The following is a 16,799-nucleotide window of genomic DNA, read 5'->3' on the forward strand; positions in this document are numbered from 1 at the left end:
ATCACACCGTAGGCACAGTTAAGTGTCTTGCTCAAGGGCACATCGACATGCGACTGGCGGAGCTGGAGCCGGGGATCGAACCGTCGATCCTCTGATTGAAGGATGGCCCTGCTCTCCACTTAGCCACGGTCGCTAAAAGAGACAGCAGCAAGATAATAGGCTAGCCCTGTAACTGTGTCATTGTGCTATTGGATAGAAGAGACCAGCTGATCTAAACAGCTGATATCATGATTGACAGCCCTGAAGAATGACAGCAGGGAAATTATAAGTGAGCATGCGTGAGAGGAGTGAATGGCAGATGTATGAGAAAGAAACTACATGCCCAGGCATGCAAGAGTATAGTCTTCCTCACTAAACTTATGCTAGAGCTTCATATGTAAAGCTGTTAAGCAGGCTTAGCAGAGTACTGTATTACAGACCGCAAACTACAATCAAGCACTCTTCAGCTTGTTCAGGGTCTATCCCAAGGCCTCTTACCAGTTAGAATGGCCAGAAAACCTCTGAAGGGAGGCGTCTAAAAGGCATCCTGATCAGATGCCGAACCACCTCAGCTGGCCCCTTTCGATGCAAAGGAGTAGCAGCTCAACTCCGAGCTCCCTGCAGATATCTGAGCTCCTTCCCCTTTCTTCAAGGCTAAGCCCAGCCACCCTACGAGGGAAGCTCATTAAGGCTGCTTGTATCTCATCCTGTCGGTCACTACACAACGCTTATGACCATAGGGCCAGAGCATAGATGGGATGGAAAATCAAGATCTTTGCCTTGCGGCTCAGCTCCCTCTTCACCTCCACAGTCCGGTACAACGCCCTGTCTCCCACTTGGCTGTAAACTGCCCCAGCATGTGCGGAAGGTCAGGACCACATCATATGCAAAGAGCAGCAACAGTGGAAAAGGCTGAAATCTGGCCCCTCTACCAGGAGTTTGGTAGAGGGGCACAGAATGTGTGTGTGTGTGTGTGTGTGTGTGTGAGAGAGAGAGAGTCTATCATGCAGTATTCAAAGTGTGACTTTGGTAGCCAGTCAGTTATCCATCATCCATTCCCTCTATTGTTTTGTACATACTGAATTTTGCAACGCATCCACATTCAGCACTTCGCACATCTTACAATCAATTATTTGGTTGTTTTTTGTGAGTTTTCTTATGAATGTCCACCAACACAAGTGATCAGGCCGCCCCTGCAAGCCCCTGCAGTGCAGAACCAGTGTAGGCAACACAACTACTTGGTTAGGTCTGGGAAAAGATTGAGGTTTGTGTTATTTAACTACCGAAGTAGCGTAACAAAAGTAGGTACGTTACATAACATTGACTTCTGGTTTCACACAGGACCCAAACCTCTCCTGGGTGAAAGTCCCGTGTTCGATGGACCCATCCATCCTCTCCAATCGATTCCCTATGCTGACTTTGTTGCAGCCCTGCACGTCCTGGCTCATGACTACGTTGATTAATGATACAAATTATATTGCATTCCTTTTCAGAGCTATAAGTGCAAATAATGTATGACAACAGCCTGACTTTTGTTATCAACGATGGCTGAACTGAGCCCTCACGGACAGTCGTTTGTACCGTGATGTGTTTCCTGTCGTCTAGTCTGAAACGGCGCTGGGCGGTGAAAGGATCAAATAGGCCAAGAGAGAGTAAGCCCCTCAATCCCGTCCATGGATACAAAGTTAAGTTCCTGACCCTGCAACTCATCTCAAAGTACATTGGTATTTATGCAAGATGTGAAGGCTGCTGCCGTTGTAACAGATATCAAAGGATCAATTAATTAATGAATAAAATTGGGTTTGCTAACTCTAACACTGTCATAATATTACACACTGTAATTAAAGCCCCTCTTTCACTCCCATTTGCACTTTTAGGTTTTGAGTCAGCTGTATTTTGCTCCATCTGTTCACAGTAGCCAAACAGTTTTTCTTCTTCTTCTATATTTCCAATGTGGCCTTTCCTGTAGAGCGAATAACCTGCTAAAGTCTGAACAGCTGACCCAGATTGATTTTAGCTCGGTTTTCTTCACCACTGGCCACTGTGGGACCAGAGGCCCCAAACACACTGATCAATGCTCGTCCAACCCGAAGAGGTCAAGAGAAACAAGATGGCAGACTGTCTGAGCTCTTGGCCAACACACCTGTTTCTAACACTCCAATTGGGAGGATTGTCTCAAAACTCATCTTCAAAGAAAATAAATCCTCAAAGTCTAACCATAACAATCTGCTTGCTCGCCTAAAGGCAAGGCTGCTTTATTCATGTAGCATATTTCAAACAGGCAATTCAAGGTTCTTTAAAAGCATTAGCAGGACATATAAAAACAATAACCAATAAAAAGCTGAATAAAATCAACTTAGATAGAATCAATCAGATTTAGAAAATTACATAAAATACAAAGAATGAAATACACAAAAGTAACTAATCAAGGGAAGGCTCAGGACGACAACAGGGTTTTTAATGGTGTCTCTAGGGTTGTGGTGCATTTGAGATGATCACATTATAAGTATTCTCCGGCCACTGCAATGGCTACCACTCAATCATGGAATTGACTTAAACGTACCGCTCTTAAATCGCTTGATAGTTTAGGCCCAAAATGTATCTCTGACTGACTTCTGCCATATGAACTCCGCATGACTCCAGGTCATCTGGAACAGGTTTGCCAACCGTTTCTAGAGTTGAAACAAAACGTGGTGGAGCTGCATTTATGTATGTCGTCGTCTACTGTTGGAACAAACCACCAGAAGATCTCAGATTGGCTACTATTATAACTACTGTTAAAAAGGACTTTAATGTTCACTACTGCCTCTGAATGAAATTCTCTCTGACTTTTTTATGCTTTTTGCCTTTAATCAGGTTTTTCGGTAAAATTTTCAGCTCTTTTATTTTTGTTTTGTTTTAAACCTATTGGTACTTGAATTGCCTCTGTGTATAAAATGTGATTTATAGAAAAATAGTCTTGCTTTTGCATGTAGTGCCCACTAAACAAATGGTCACGATGGAAATCCAAACAGCGGAGTGTGACTTCATGTAGACTGGTTTGGTTTTATACGAGTCATTTCTATTCGTTAACTCGTGTGCTGTGTCAAGCCATAGAGCTGCAGTCAGATACTAATGATGATAAAGTACTACTGAATGTTTGTGCTGTATTTATTCTTTATTGCTATTTTGGTACAATTCGTTGATTTGTGGAAGGATAGAAATCCGAGGTCATCGTGATTAATTTATTGATCAGAAAGTTGAGAATTTAAGCGAAAGTTTAAAATAATTATTTTCAGTTTTGCTAATTCTGTAACCTTGCTGTTATCTTCACCATAACTACAACAGCCTCCGTGCAATCAGTGGAGACACAGACCCTCGTGCTCTTTCTCCTTAAGCGCTTTATAAACCTCACACTTTGATGAATGAACAGAACAGACTGTTAGTCAGAAAACATACTGTTGTCTTACAGCGAAGTGGAATAATGCTTCATATTGGGTGTTAAGTGTTATGATGACTGAGCCTGGAATGAACTCTAAGAGTTATATTGAAGCTGGAACCTGAACACAAAGCTACATGAATGGATCAGAGTCATGACTGCACTGTGATGGATTGAACCGCATGTGCGAGCAGCCATTCTGAATCTGAGAGGGATATAAGTAGACAAACACTGCCCTCAGCTGGTCACTGCCTGTGAAGCATGCTGTCATTTAAAGGAAACTAATGTGAGCCATTCTCTGGTTCAGTAAAGTAAAGTCCACCAACATTACAAAATACAAAACAACACATTGACTTATGCCCGTTAGTCATGGATGGATCACTGAGTGAGGGGGGGGGCCTCTGCCAAGAGCCAGAGTCTGTTTGAAGAAACTGTTATAACGTGTTTAACAAAAGGCTCCTTCAAAACGGTCCCAGTCCGTTCTTTATGCTTCTGATCCTGATCGCCTGTCTTATCTGCTAGTAGTGAGTGTGATCCTTTTTTCATTTTATTGTTTTTAAGTTTTAAGTTCAACATACATAAACAAATCAATACAACATGTATTGCTACTTAAGATTAATTTATTTAAGTAATGTCTTTACTTTTAATAAAATGAATTACACTATTTGATGAGATTTAATGCATTGTTTCAAGAAAATTGTACAGAAGGAAAGAAATTCAACAATACATTGTAATGTTCCAATGTGTTTTATTCTTTATTAAACATTGCATTGTGACTGTTAAAACTGAAAAGAGAGAAGGAATGCAGCAGTACACAGTAACGGTTCCTTGTGAATGACTATTCACAGACAGGTATTTAAACTAACATTCTCAATTTAAACTTGACAGGATGAGGACAGAGGAACATATCGACACAACTGAACACCAATATGCAGTCCTGAGCATACACTGTAAAACACAAGGGGTGGAACATTCCTCCTCATTCAACATAAACTTCTAACATAATTCAAAATAAGTACCTTAGCAGTTAAACATTTCCTGGGAGTCTTTGGTGATAAAAGGGGATTAAAACCACGTGAGGCTTGGTTTGGAGGGGCTATTACTACCCACGAGCTAGCAGACCCACGGTTGAGGTGTCTCTGCATATAAGACTTAAACTACATGTACACTACAGAACTACAATCCTAACAATACACTAGCACTGGTGACGACCCTCTCACTCTGCTGGCTGTGTTCTCGCTCAGGGTTTCCTGGTGGGAGGAGTCACCTGCACCAATCATCCAATCATCTGATTGGAGCCTCCAGGAAGGCAATAAAAGACAGCCTTCTGGGAGTCTAGCTCTCTCACTCAGCAGGGCCTGCTGCACCAGCCTCATCCTTTGTTCATTATGCAGAGGTTGTACAGCTAAAATGAACTGTTTTTGGGTTAGATCTCTGTGTGGCCTCCCTGTTTGTTGCCGGCCTTGAGCCAGATGGTAACAAATGGGGCCTCGTCCGGAATGATTTGGAAAGTTAGTACTGGAAAATTGTTAAATGTAACTTTGTTAAAGGGAGTTTTCCACACAGATTGTTTTGGTTAAATTGTGTTTTCTGACCTGCGGTTAGTAGTACAGGCTTGTGAGTCATTTGGAACCCTTTTCCTGATAGGCATAAGCAATGAGGGGCACTGGCTGTCTCTCATTGATGCCTTTCTTTGTTTGTTGTTTTGGTGCAGTACGTGGTTAGAGCAATGGCTCGGGGGCACTTCCATGACTGTCTAGGTGATTTTCAGCTTGCTGAAGGTTAACCGGGTTACTGGGTTTTGTGCTTAATTTATCCTGCCACTAACCTGCATGAAGACTGATGAGTTACTCAGCTAGACCTGGTTAGGCAGTTAGTCAGAGGAATTGGGTTCCTTATTTAAAGCAGCCTGTCATCTGTTAGCTTTGGGTTGAAAAACTTTGTATTAGTTGTGGTTTGTTGGAAAAGTGCCTCAACAGGTTGCAGGTGAACTGATAAAATGGCTTCCATTGAAGACTTTGTTCAGTCTCCAAATGATGATTTGTTAAATTCTTACACAAAGGATCAGCTCTTGACATTAGCGGACCATTACAATGTTGAACTTCTTAACACGTTGAATAAAGAGAAATTGTTGGCCACATTAAAGGATCACTTGTTGGAGGAAAATGTGTTGCCTGTCATAGTGGTGATTGCAAAGGCACCTGTAGAAATTGATACATTTTCAGAGGTAGCTTCCCCCAGAGTGAGAGGGCCGTCACACACTGGAATGTAAATATTTGCCCTCAGACAGGTAGGAAAAAGTGGCACAGCGAAAACATTGTTAAATGGCAGCACCTTACATATTTTGTGTGTGTGGGCTCCTTTGAGACCACCTCATATATATATATATATATATATATATATATATATATATATATATATATATATATATATATATATATATATATATATATATATATATATATATATATATATATATATATATATATATATATATATATATATATATATATATATATATATATATATATATATATATATATATATATATATATATATATATATATATATATATATATATATATATATATATATATATATATATATATATATATATATATATATATATATATATATATATATATATATATATATATATATATATATATATATATATATATATATATATATATATATATAGACGGACCTATATTCACCCCTGGCTGCAGCTGCATGGTGCGCCATGGAATAATCTAACGCAGACATGGCTTCTCACAGTAGACTGGACACATTATTGACATTGCAAGCTGGTTCTTCAAGGTCTGTAACCTTGGTTTTAGTTCACTGTGGCTCAACGTGAGAAGTACCTGTTTGATGAACTGGAATGTGAGATTCATAGACTTGGGGTAGTTCAGATGCAGTGCGTCTGCAAGTCCAAACAGAAGGCACAGTGTTGAATGTTGTCCATCACTTCTCCTTCAACGAGACTGGACTGAGATGTAGGGAAGATGAGCACACAGCACCTTCTCTCTCAACGAGGATCCTAATCTCAATGTTGCGATATGAGTCATCATCATCCGAGTCCTTAACAAATAATAATGTAAAAACACAATTATGACATTTCTCATTAAATAATTATCAATAATGTCAAGCAATGTATCCCAGTTACAGGAGAATCAGACGCATGAGGGAAGGTGTGAACATTGTTCTATAAAACTATGCTCACAGGGTTCATCGAATAATGGTGACAGTTCTAAATGATGCTGAGATGGGCCTTCTAGATACTTTCAGAAAGTAAGAGTTGCTTACAAAGGATGGTTTGTACAAGTCTGTGGGACTGTCACCAAGGATTACAGGAGGCCCTCTCAGCACCTGTGTCCGAATATCAGTTGGCTCTGTAGTCTTTTGGGGAAAAACACAAGTTACACAGCTAGAATGACAAATAAGAAAGCTGAACCAACCAAAGACAAGTTTGATTGTAACTACTACCGTAGCACTTTCTGTGTCAGGTCATTACATTGGCTGTGAAAAACAATGCAAATGGAATGTAGCAACCTTGGTCTGTTGAGAAAGCTGTGCCAACAGCAACGTTCCCTCTTTTAGATCGAAATATGCTGATCAAGGCTTTCGTACAATTCCTGCTTGAGGTTCTTGCCCACTATCCGGTTGAACTCTATGCACACCTGTAAAGTACAGAGAACGCTCCAGTATCACATTCCAAGACTAAATTAAAGCTGCAAGCAGCATTGATCGGGCCCTCGCAACTTCACGCACATCGAGGGTTACTGGCAGCGCACTGGTTGACACGGCCGTGCGTTTCTGTGACCATCATACACTGGCGTGCACGAATTCGATATTTCCTGCGTCGACCAGCAGCATAGCAAGATCATGTTGCCAGGTGTTAAGCCTCAAATGTGTCGAGTGTAGCTTCGATAGTCATAAATGTAATGCTGTAAAGGTCATTAAAAAAATGAATGCGCTTCAGGTTTTGTAACTTAACAGACTGTCAAAGTTAATGCAGGTCTCAAAACTGACTGTTTGTGCAGGTAGCTCTGCCAATCACTGAGGGACTCAAAGCAGGAGGAGTCGAGGACAAATGAGAATGTATAGTTCCATTTTGACAAAAGAAATATTTAGTAGAGAAGTTCAAACCAAAAGGTTTAATGGTCTAATCTCTAACATGAATTAGGTTGGGTGCAGGTTGGTTTTATTGAACAACGTTGCATGAAAGAACTTTTAGATTACAGCCTGACTACCAAACGATTTGGAAGCTATTTTTATCACAGATCAAACAAGTTTGGACAAAGTAGTCAAGTTACCACAGCTACATGGATGATGGTGAACCGTGTAAAATTACTTCACACCACGTCGCTCCATGAAACGTCAAGCTTTTGAATCACTCAAATCTTTAGGTTCTCTAGTATGCATACATATTGTGTGAGTAGTTGGCTGCTGTGTGAAGTACACAGATACAGGAAGTTTGCCCCTCGATGATTTCTTTCCTAATTATACAAGACAAGAGCAAATACATCAGCAAGTGACAGTCAATGTTGGAAAGTCGTTTATTTTGTAAATGTATAGCACATTATGTTAAGATGTAAGTGAATGAGTGTGCATTTATGTATACATATATATCAAAAAGAAAAAATGTTATAAAAGTGTGTGTGCATGTCAGAATGTAAGGTATTATGTATGTTTGCAGATTGCTAGTCTTCTGTAGGTTTGGTCTCTGCTGCATCGGGGTCTATGGCGACAGCCCACATCTCTCCATCTGTGATGTCTGAGAAGCACAAGTAAGCAGATTGTCAAATATGTTTACTGCATGTAGGCTTAGTATCAAGTGTATGTAATGGAATGAGTATAGTGAACAGCAGGTAGGATAATAGTAGACCTGGCCTGCGCTGCGTTCGGTTCGTCCAGTTGAGTTTGTAGTTTTCTGTTGTCTTGTTAGCCTTTTGCAGCTGCTTGCGGAGGAATCCGACCTGTCTTTCCAGTTTGTATATATCTTTGTCCTGGTTAACCATGTGAGTAGTGACGTCACTACACGTGTGTAGGCATGTAGTGTACAGTTTTGGTCTGGCAACTGAAGCATCTCCACAGGCATACTGTAAGGAAATAGAGCAAACACAGCAGAATGTAAGTAGATTACAACAATGTGATGGAAGGTATCTTAAATAATTATGTTCTATAAGTAAGAGCAGTTGAACTTACAGTAAGTAGTTGACAGGCCTGTATCAGTGACTTGGTTTTGGGGTCATCCGTTTGGAATGACTTTTTTGTATGCTAATAATAAAAAGGAGTTTTGTTTTGTTTGTCTGACACAAAGGTGTGTTTAAGGTAAAGCTTGTAGTTGAACTTAAAAGTAACCGTTCTGAGAAGCTTGTTTACATTGTGATATATGTTGCCCTCCCGTCAGTGTATGATGAACACACCAAAGAACGGCAGCAGACACATTGAATAGAGTTTAAACAAATGTTTTATTGAGGGTGCCCGTTCTCTACGTTACACTCTTCTCTTGCTGTTCTTCTTCTGACAAACTTTAGTAACGTCCAAACTCGGCAACAATAACCATGCGGTCACATTCACCAACGGGTTAGCTTGTTAGGCTAATGCTAATAACGGCCCTATCAACAGTTTTCTACCAAACGGCGACTTACAATTTCTTACTAGCCTTAGCTAACAAGCGTAACAGTTAACCTAAACAATGTGTGCCTTTAAAATCGAAATATCACCTTGAATACAGTTGAAACAAATGTTTTATTGAGGGTGCCTGTTCTCTACGTTACACTCTTCTCTTGCTGTTCTTCTTCTGAGAAATTTTACAAGGAAGCGTGAATACCATGCACAGACAACCCCCTAGTGGCGAGATGGCGACACCTGCTGGCCGTTTTAACTATAACATACATTACAATATAAAATTAGTCAAAAATCCATTTATCTCACATATACATGGGTATTTATACTGTCATCTACTGGTAGAAAGGGTAAACACTTTCAGTCTTAGTGTCAGGGAAAAGGGAGAAGGCAAAATGTAACAGTCTGTAGCTCAGGGGGCACCGCGGTCCTTATTCGGACCCAGACGCCGTAGTATCCGGAATCTGGGCCTAAAACCGACAGACCGATTTCTTACATTTTGAAGGAGCGCTTCCATTTTAACCGGCACAGCTGGTCCACATGTTCAGCGTTGATCAATGACATGCGCTGTAAATCACATCACATGATGCTATTCAGCCAATCAAATATATGTTTATTCGGACCCGTTTCCTTATTCGAGTGAATGATTTGCACACACGGGGAGAGACGAGGAACTACAACAGGGGTATTCAGTTACATTTCCAAAAGGTCCAGATTGAGAAAATCTCCTGGGTGCAAAGGCCCGGAACATTACAATAATATCAAACTTGCACTATATAGTGCTATGTATATATGTGTGTGTATATATATATATATATATATATATATATATATATATGTGTGGATGTAACAGAGTTAAAAATGTACTTTATTATTCTGTTGAGTATGTGTGAATTCTATCTTTATGAGCTATTTTTATTTAGCATTTTATTTTGTTAATGCTTCCTGCGGAGGCGGTGTCTCGCCTCTTTTGTACCTCCAAAGCCCCCGTAGTCCCGACTTGTCCTCACAGTGGTGTTTCGTACTGTTGAGGGTAAATTGTGTGGAATAATGTTGTTGCACTGTTTTGTTGTTTTCTTCAGGAATGTAACTGTTTACGCTACGTACTTTAGTAACTGCTAAGGCGATGACCTTATCAAGCTGTTACGTGCCGTTTTGACTGTGGAAAATATAAGTTTAGTGGCTGTTTCAGTTAGCCTTTTTGGTGCCATTTACTTTTACGTCAGGCTGCCCTGTCATATAACGTAACGACGCAGATACTTTTGCATTCCTTTGTGTGAATTCTGTTGTCTTGCATGTTTAGGAGCGGATGTATAAAGAGAGTGAGACCAGGAAGAAACTAATGTGGTTTATGTTGTCTTCTGCAGCGAATAAATGCTGGAAAGCTACCCTCTGAGTTGTCTCCTTCAATGCCATTCCAAGTCTGTTACATGTATATATATCTGTATATACACATATGTGTATATATATGTGTATATATGTATATATGTATATGTCGCAGATATGTTATGATAACGCACAAACAGGGACGTGCGGTCAGGGGAGGCAGAGCCTCACCTGTCATGAAAAGTAAAAAACAAATAATGATAAAATAAAAAATAATAATATTTATCTACTGATCTGTTATAAATGTAATTTCTGTATGATTTCAATAATTTTAAGCATCTTTAGAGTCAAAATTGCTGAATTTGCGCATGTCCTGTTCAAACAGAGAGGAGACACGCAAGGTGAGGCAGCGATGAGATCTACCTCACCTCAGATTGCGCAATACCTAACAAACTGGGTTGAGCGCGTGGCTTTTGCTTTCTCATTGTTTGTCACCAGTGTAATATTTGTAGACACTTGTATTATATGTCCTTTCTTTCCATAGAATAGGTCATGTATTTCACGTATGTGTAGAATATATTTAGTCTTGCTGATTTGACAGAAACCGCAGTGAAAAAGCAGAGGGGAGGCACACAGTACCTCTGCCTCAATGAAGGGGGCGTGCGAAAGCCCACGGGTTGGGGTTATGCTTGTAGTTCCGTTTCTCTTCTTGTTCTTCTTATATTTTGCTTTGACCGCAAACATTTAAGATTAAATATCTAAGCTTAAACAATTCTCAAAAAACAGGGAAATATGACCAAATCAACAGCAATTCAACGGCGGACAGGTCAAGTAAACTTTTATGTGTTTGTTCTCTTTATAAATCCGTGGTTGTTACACAGATTATCGCGGGATCTCGCGAATTTTCGCGAGCGCTCCGCTTCTGAAAGTTGGTGGGGCAGGTCGCAGATTGCGGCACACACGCTCCTGGTGCATTCACATATGTACCTTACCTATGTGTGTGTAAAGAATGCTGATATGAAAAACAACCAGTAGTCAATGTGCAAGCTGCCAATTGAATGGTGATTTAAGATACTCTATATCGGGTTCATATATTTGTAAATCTGACTCTGAAAGATCGAGTCAGTGCCTCACCAACCACGAACCTCACCGCACGTCACTGCGCACAAAGGAGGTAAAAGTTATCTTAAATTCTGTGAAGTTGCTCTTTGACCTCTCCACATGAGTCATGGCTTCTTCTTCAGGTCTTTTTTCTCTGTTGTAATGTCCTCTTTGTTAACCGTTCAGTTAATCCAGGTTGATATTGTCATCAGTGTTCATTGACAAACCTGTAGTTGTGAGCGTTGACGTGCCTGTCGATTTTGATGAGTCTCGTTCGTCTTCTTCATCCTCGAGTGTTGACTGGTGGGTGTCGGCTTTCATGTTGTCTTTGCCTGGGGAGCATACGGCAGCGGTGGTGCGGTCCAGATCAGGATCCACTCGACCATGTACCTCGGATAAACAATAACAAAGTTCAGAAGTAAATTTTCCTTTTTTTTAATCAATTATATCTGTCTTATTTTTCCCTGTTTCTTTCTTGTGTCTTTCTGACATTCATGTCTTTATTATAAAATGGTAATGTGAGAGAGCAAACACTGGTTAGCATTATTACTAAATGATTACTATACAGACTGTTATTATGGGAGTACTTTAACTACACAGTATAAACTGGCAGAAAGTGACTCTTTTGAGGTAACAAATGGACCAACTTGATGCATCACTTGTGCTGTGAATGTCATTATTTGACACACGGTTAACTCCACATATTTAATGAGTGTGGCTGTTGTTTGGTCCATCAAACTCTAACTCAAGTGATCACGAGATGAGACGTGTCAGGACCGGGGTGGCTCACCACCTCAGCCAAACAATTTCCTGGTGAACTTGCTAGAGGCCAGTTTTTCAGGCCTTTGCTGATAATAACGGAAATCCGACTCTGAGCTCTCCAGCACACACTTCCTCTCCACACTTCTCATCACGCAACCGCTCCCTGTGGTCTCCGAGGCGGAACCAAACGCACCGTCGGCAGAACGACGAGTCTTCTTACGGGCGGCGCATGAAGACCTGAAGTAGCACAAACAATAAGTGGGTCAGCTGCCTGCATTACATACAGCCAGAGAAAGTAAAGACAGGTGTTACTGCTGCTTCCAGGAGAGGGACACAGGCCAACATGAGGGATTACAGGCAGAAACCCCATAACAGCAACGTGAGACATGATGGGACTGGCTGTCATGGCAACATTTGAGGAGGAGGAAGTTACACAGGCAGGACATGTGGGAATGCAGCTGAATCTCCTGTGCAGACAGACGTCTTGTCCTCGGTAACGCTTGGACAGCAGGGTGACATGCGGGACGCTCCTTTAATGTCCTCACCTGATGGTTGACGACGATGCATTTGCTTCTGAGCAGTAGAGCATTGTTTTTGCTTTGCGACATCAATGTCTCATGTTCCCCATATTTTCAGTGCATACAAAGACTTCTGAGTCTCATGTGGGGTGATGAAAAGCAGAGTAGCGGAGCGGAATATCATTCATTGTATGCCAGTCCACATGTTAGGAACAACAGTCCGTGATGGCCTTCTAAGCCAGGGATTGTGGGTTCGAGTCCCATCTGGGGTGATTCAAAGCAGAGTGACGCAGGGAAAGTGTGCTGGACCCACAACCCTGTTCTGATAACTGTGTTTTAACGTCTCTTTCACTGCATTCTGACTGACACAGTCTTGGACGTTAAACCAACAACTGTAGTTACTCTGAATACAGGTGCTGGTCATATAATTAGAATATCATCAAAAAGTTGATTTATTTCACTAATTCCATTCAAAAAGTGAAACTTGTCTATTATATTCATTCATTACACACAGACTGATATATTTCAAATGTTTATTTCTTTTAATTTTGATGATTATAACTGACAACTAAGGAAAATCACAAATTCAGTATCTCAGAAAATTAGAATATTGTGAAAAGGTTCAATATTGAAGACACCTGGTGCCACACTCTAATCAGCTAATTAACTCAAAACACCTGCAAAGGCCTTTAAATGGTCTCTCAGTCTAGTTCTGTAGGCTACACAATCATGGGGAAGACTGCTGACTTGACAGTTGTCCAAAAGATGACCATTGACACCTTGCACAAGGAGGGCAAGACACAAAAGGTCATTGCAAAAGAGGCTGGCTGTTCACAGAGCTCTGTGTCCAAGCACATTAATAGAGGGGAAGGGAAGGAAAAGATGTGGTAGAAAAAAGTGTACAAGCAATAGGGATAACCGCACCCTGGAGAGGATTGTGAAACAAAACCGATTCAAAAATGTGGGGGAGATTCAGAAAGAGTGGACTGCAGCTGGAGTCAGTGCTTCAAGAACCACTACGCACAGACGTATGCAAGACATGGGTTTCAGCTGTCGCATTCCTTGTGTCAAACCACTCTTGAACAACAGACAGCGTCAGAAGCGTCTCGCCTGGGCTAAAGACAAAAAGGACTGGACTGCTGCTGAGTGGTCCAAAGTTATGTTCTCTGATGAAAGTAAATTTTGCATTTCCTTTGGAAATCAGGGTCCCAGAGTCTGGAGGAAGAGAGGAGAGACACACAATCCACGTTGCTTGAGGTCCAGTGTAAAGTTTCCACAGTCAGTGATGGTTTGGGGTGCCATGTCATCTGCTGGTGTTGGTCCACTGTGTTTTCTGAGGTCCAAGGTCAACGCAGCCGTATACCAGGAAGTTTTAGAGCACTTCATGCTTCCTGCTGCTGACCAACTTTATGGAGATGCAGATTTCATTTTCCAACAGGACTTGGCACCTGCACACAGTGCCAAAGCAACCAGTACCTGGTTTAAGGACCATGGTATCCCTGTTCTTAATTGGCCAGCAAACTCGCCTGACCTCAACCCCATAGAAAATCTATGGGGTATTGTGAAGAGGATGATGCGAAATGCCAGACCCAACAATGCAGAAGAGCTGAAGGCCACTATCAGAGCAACCTGGGCTCTCATAACACCTGAGCAGTGCCACAGACTGATCGACACCATGCCACGCCGCATTGCTGCAGTAATTCAGGCAAAAGGAGCCCCAACTAAGTATTGAGTGCTGTACATGCTCATACTTTTCATGTTCATACTTTTCAGTTGGCCAAGATTTCTAAAAATCCTTTCTTTGTATTGGTCTTAATAAGTAATGTTCTAATTTTCTGAGATACTGAATTTGTGATTTTCCTTAGTTGTCAGTTATAATCATCAAAATTAAAAGAAATACACATTTGAAATATATCAGTCTGTGTGTAATGAATGAATATAATAGACAAGTTTCACTTTTTGAATGGAATTAGTGAAATAAATCAACTTTTTGACGATATTCTAATTATATGACCAGCACCTGTAGATTAAAGAAATTATCAACCCAAAGGTCATGATCTGAAATCAATGTGCGGCTTCTTGAGAACGTTGCTTCCCGACATCAGTTCATGTACCCCATGTTTTCAGCGCATTTGCCATGTTTGCTCCTTGATGTCTGTTCTGTTCATTGTTTCTAAAGGCACTGCCCCCCTAATCCATTGTAACTGACAAACATTGTATGCCTGTATCCTCAAGGTCCAAAATCGGTGAATCCTACAATTAGCAAATAAATAATATTATTAAACCCATGTCAACATCGATTGTGGGTTCGAGACCTATCTGGGGTGATAAAAGGAGCTGAGAGCATACACCAGAGCAAAAGTACAGTGCAGAAACAAACAAATATGAATGCAATAAGTGCAACAAATTAATACTAATACAATAAGTGCTAAGTGGAAGGCTCAGGGTAGTACTTCTTGCGCCGAAAGATAGGCAGCAACTTTGCTGTCCTGACGTCAGTGGGGAGTTAATTCCACCACTGTGGTGCCAGGACAGAAAAAAGCCGTGATCGGGCGCAGGGACCTCTGAGCGACGGAGCAACCAATCGCCCCGAGGCAGCAGAGCGAAGTGGTCGGGCGGGGGTGTGGGGTTTGACCATGGCCTGGAGATAGGAAGGAGCTGTTCCTTTCATTGCCCTGTAGGCAAGCGCCAGAGTCTTAAACTGGATGTGAGCTCTTACCAGTTAGAGCCAGTGTAGACAACGGAGAAGAGAAGTTGTGTGGGAGAACTTGGGGCGATTGAACACCAGACGAGCTGCAGCTTTCTGGACAAGCTCCAGAGGTCTGATGGCCGACACCGGGGCTCCGGCAAGTAGTGAGTTGCAGTGGTCCAGGCAGGAGATGACAAGAGCCTGGATGAGCACCTGTGCCATCTCGTCAGTGAGGAAGGGGCGATGTTGTAGAGCAGGAATCTACAGGAGTGTGTAACCGATGCAATGTTTGATGAGAACGACAGTTGGTCATCCAGGGTCACACCCAGATTCCTCGCAGTCCGAGTTGGCGTCACCACAGTATCATCAATGGTGATGGACAGGTCTTGGTATGGGCAACCCTTCTCCGGGAGGAACAGTAGCTCGGTTTTGTCCAGGTTGAGCTTCAGGCGGTGTGTCGCCATCCACTTCGAGATGTCAGCAAAGCACGCAGCGATGCGTGTCTCCACTTGAGTGTCACCGGGGGGAAATGACAAGACCAGCTGGGTGTCATCGGCATAACAATGGTAAGAGAAATTTTACAAGTAAGTTGTTATTTGTGGCGATTTGATTCCATCTCAAATCTACAATTGAACACGACGATGGAATCTCAATTTTTGAAACACGAGTCCAGGCAGAAGCGTATTCGTTGAGTCAGGATTTTTAAATTGCAAAAATTATTTGCACTGTTAAAAAGTTTGGCTTTACAACGGTCACTGTTTTAATAAGGCCAGGTGTGTAAAATATTGTTGGATATCTGATCCGTGACCATCTTGTCTCTTCACTTTAACGGTCCTGTCACCCGATCAGATCACTGGATTCAGAGTCCAGAGTGCTAACCATTACACCATGGAACCTCTATCCCCAAAAAATACACAGTTTTGGTAGACAGTTTCTTATTTGGCATCCGCTAGTGTAGTGACCCTTGCATCCCAATAAAAAGTCACTACAGTTGCTCAAATGTTTGTTCTGACGCGTGCCATAAATAGCAAAGTCCAGTTTCCAATATAGGCATTTTATTTCTCACATAATCAGAGTTCCACCACTTTCTCTTCAGTTATCCATTTTCTCCATAAACCAATAAATCATAACATTTACATTCGTTAAATCTGCACGGTCAAAAACTGTTTGCTTCTACCTATTAGCAACAACCTGTGTCCAATGACCCCACTGATTATATTACCTGTTCTCTGATTTACACCGGCACTACGCCCCCATGTGGTGGGAGGTTGTACAAAAACAAAACAACAAAATGGCTATTACAGCTAGTATGTTATCTGTGCAGGGAATAGGACATAGGGTACATCCCAGGTCTCTTAATTGTCATTTCCTC

General features: G+C 41.4%; 1 long non-coding RNA gene across 1 annotated transcript; it reads right to left on the minus strand.

Annotated features, from left to right (window-relative positions):
- Positions 1-7,994: 7,994 nt before the first annotated feature.
- LOC142957251 (uncharacterized) lies at positions 7,995-11,923 on the minus strand. The gene is made up of 3 exons (XR_012956085.1): positions 11,686-11,923; positions 8,289-8,502; positions 7,995-8,177 (listed from the first exon to the last, which is right to left on the minus strand). It is a non-coding gene; the product is annotated as an uncharacterized LOC142957251 (long non-coding RNA).
- Positions 11,924-16,799: the final 4,876 nt, after the last annotated feature.

This window comes from Anarhichas minor, unplaced genomic scaffold, assembly GCF_050575085.1.
Source record: "Anarhichas minor isolate MPS153535 unplaced genomic scaffold, ASM5057508v1 ptg000025l, whole genome shotgun sequence".
Taxonomy (NCBI): Eukaryota; Metazoa; Chordata; class Actinopteri; order Perciformes; family Anarhichadidae; genus Anarhichas; species Anarhichas minor.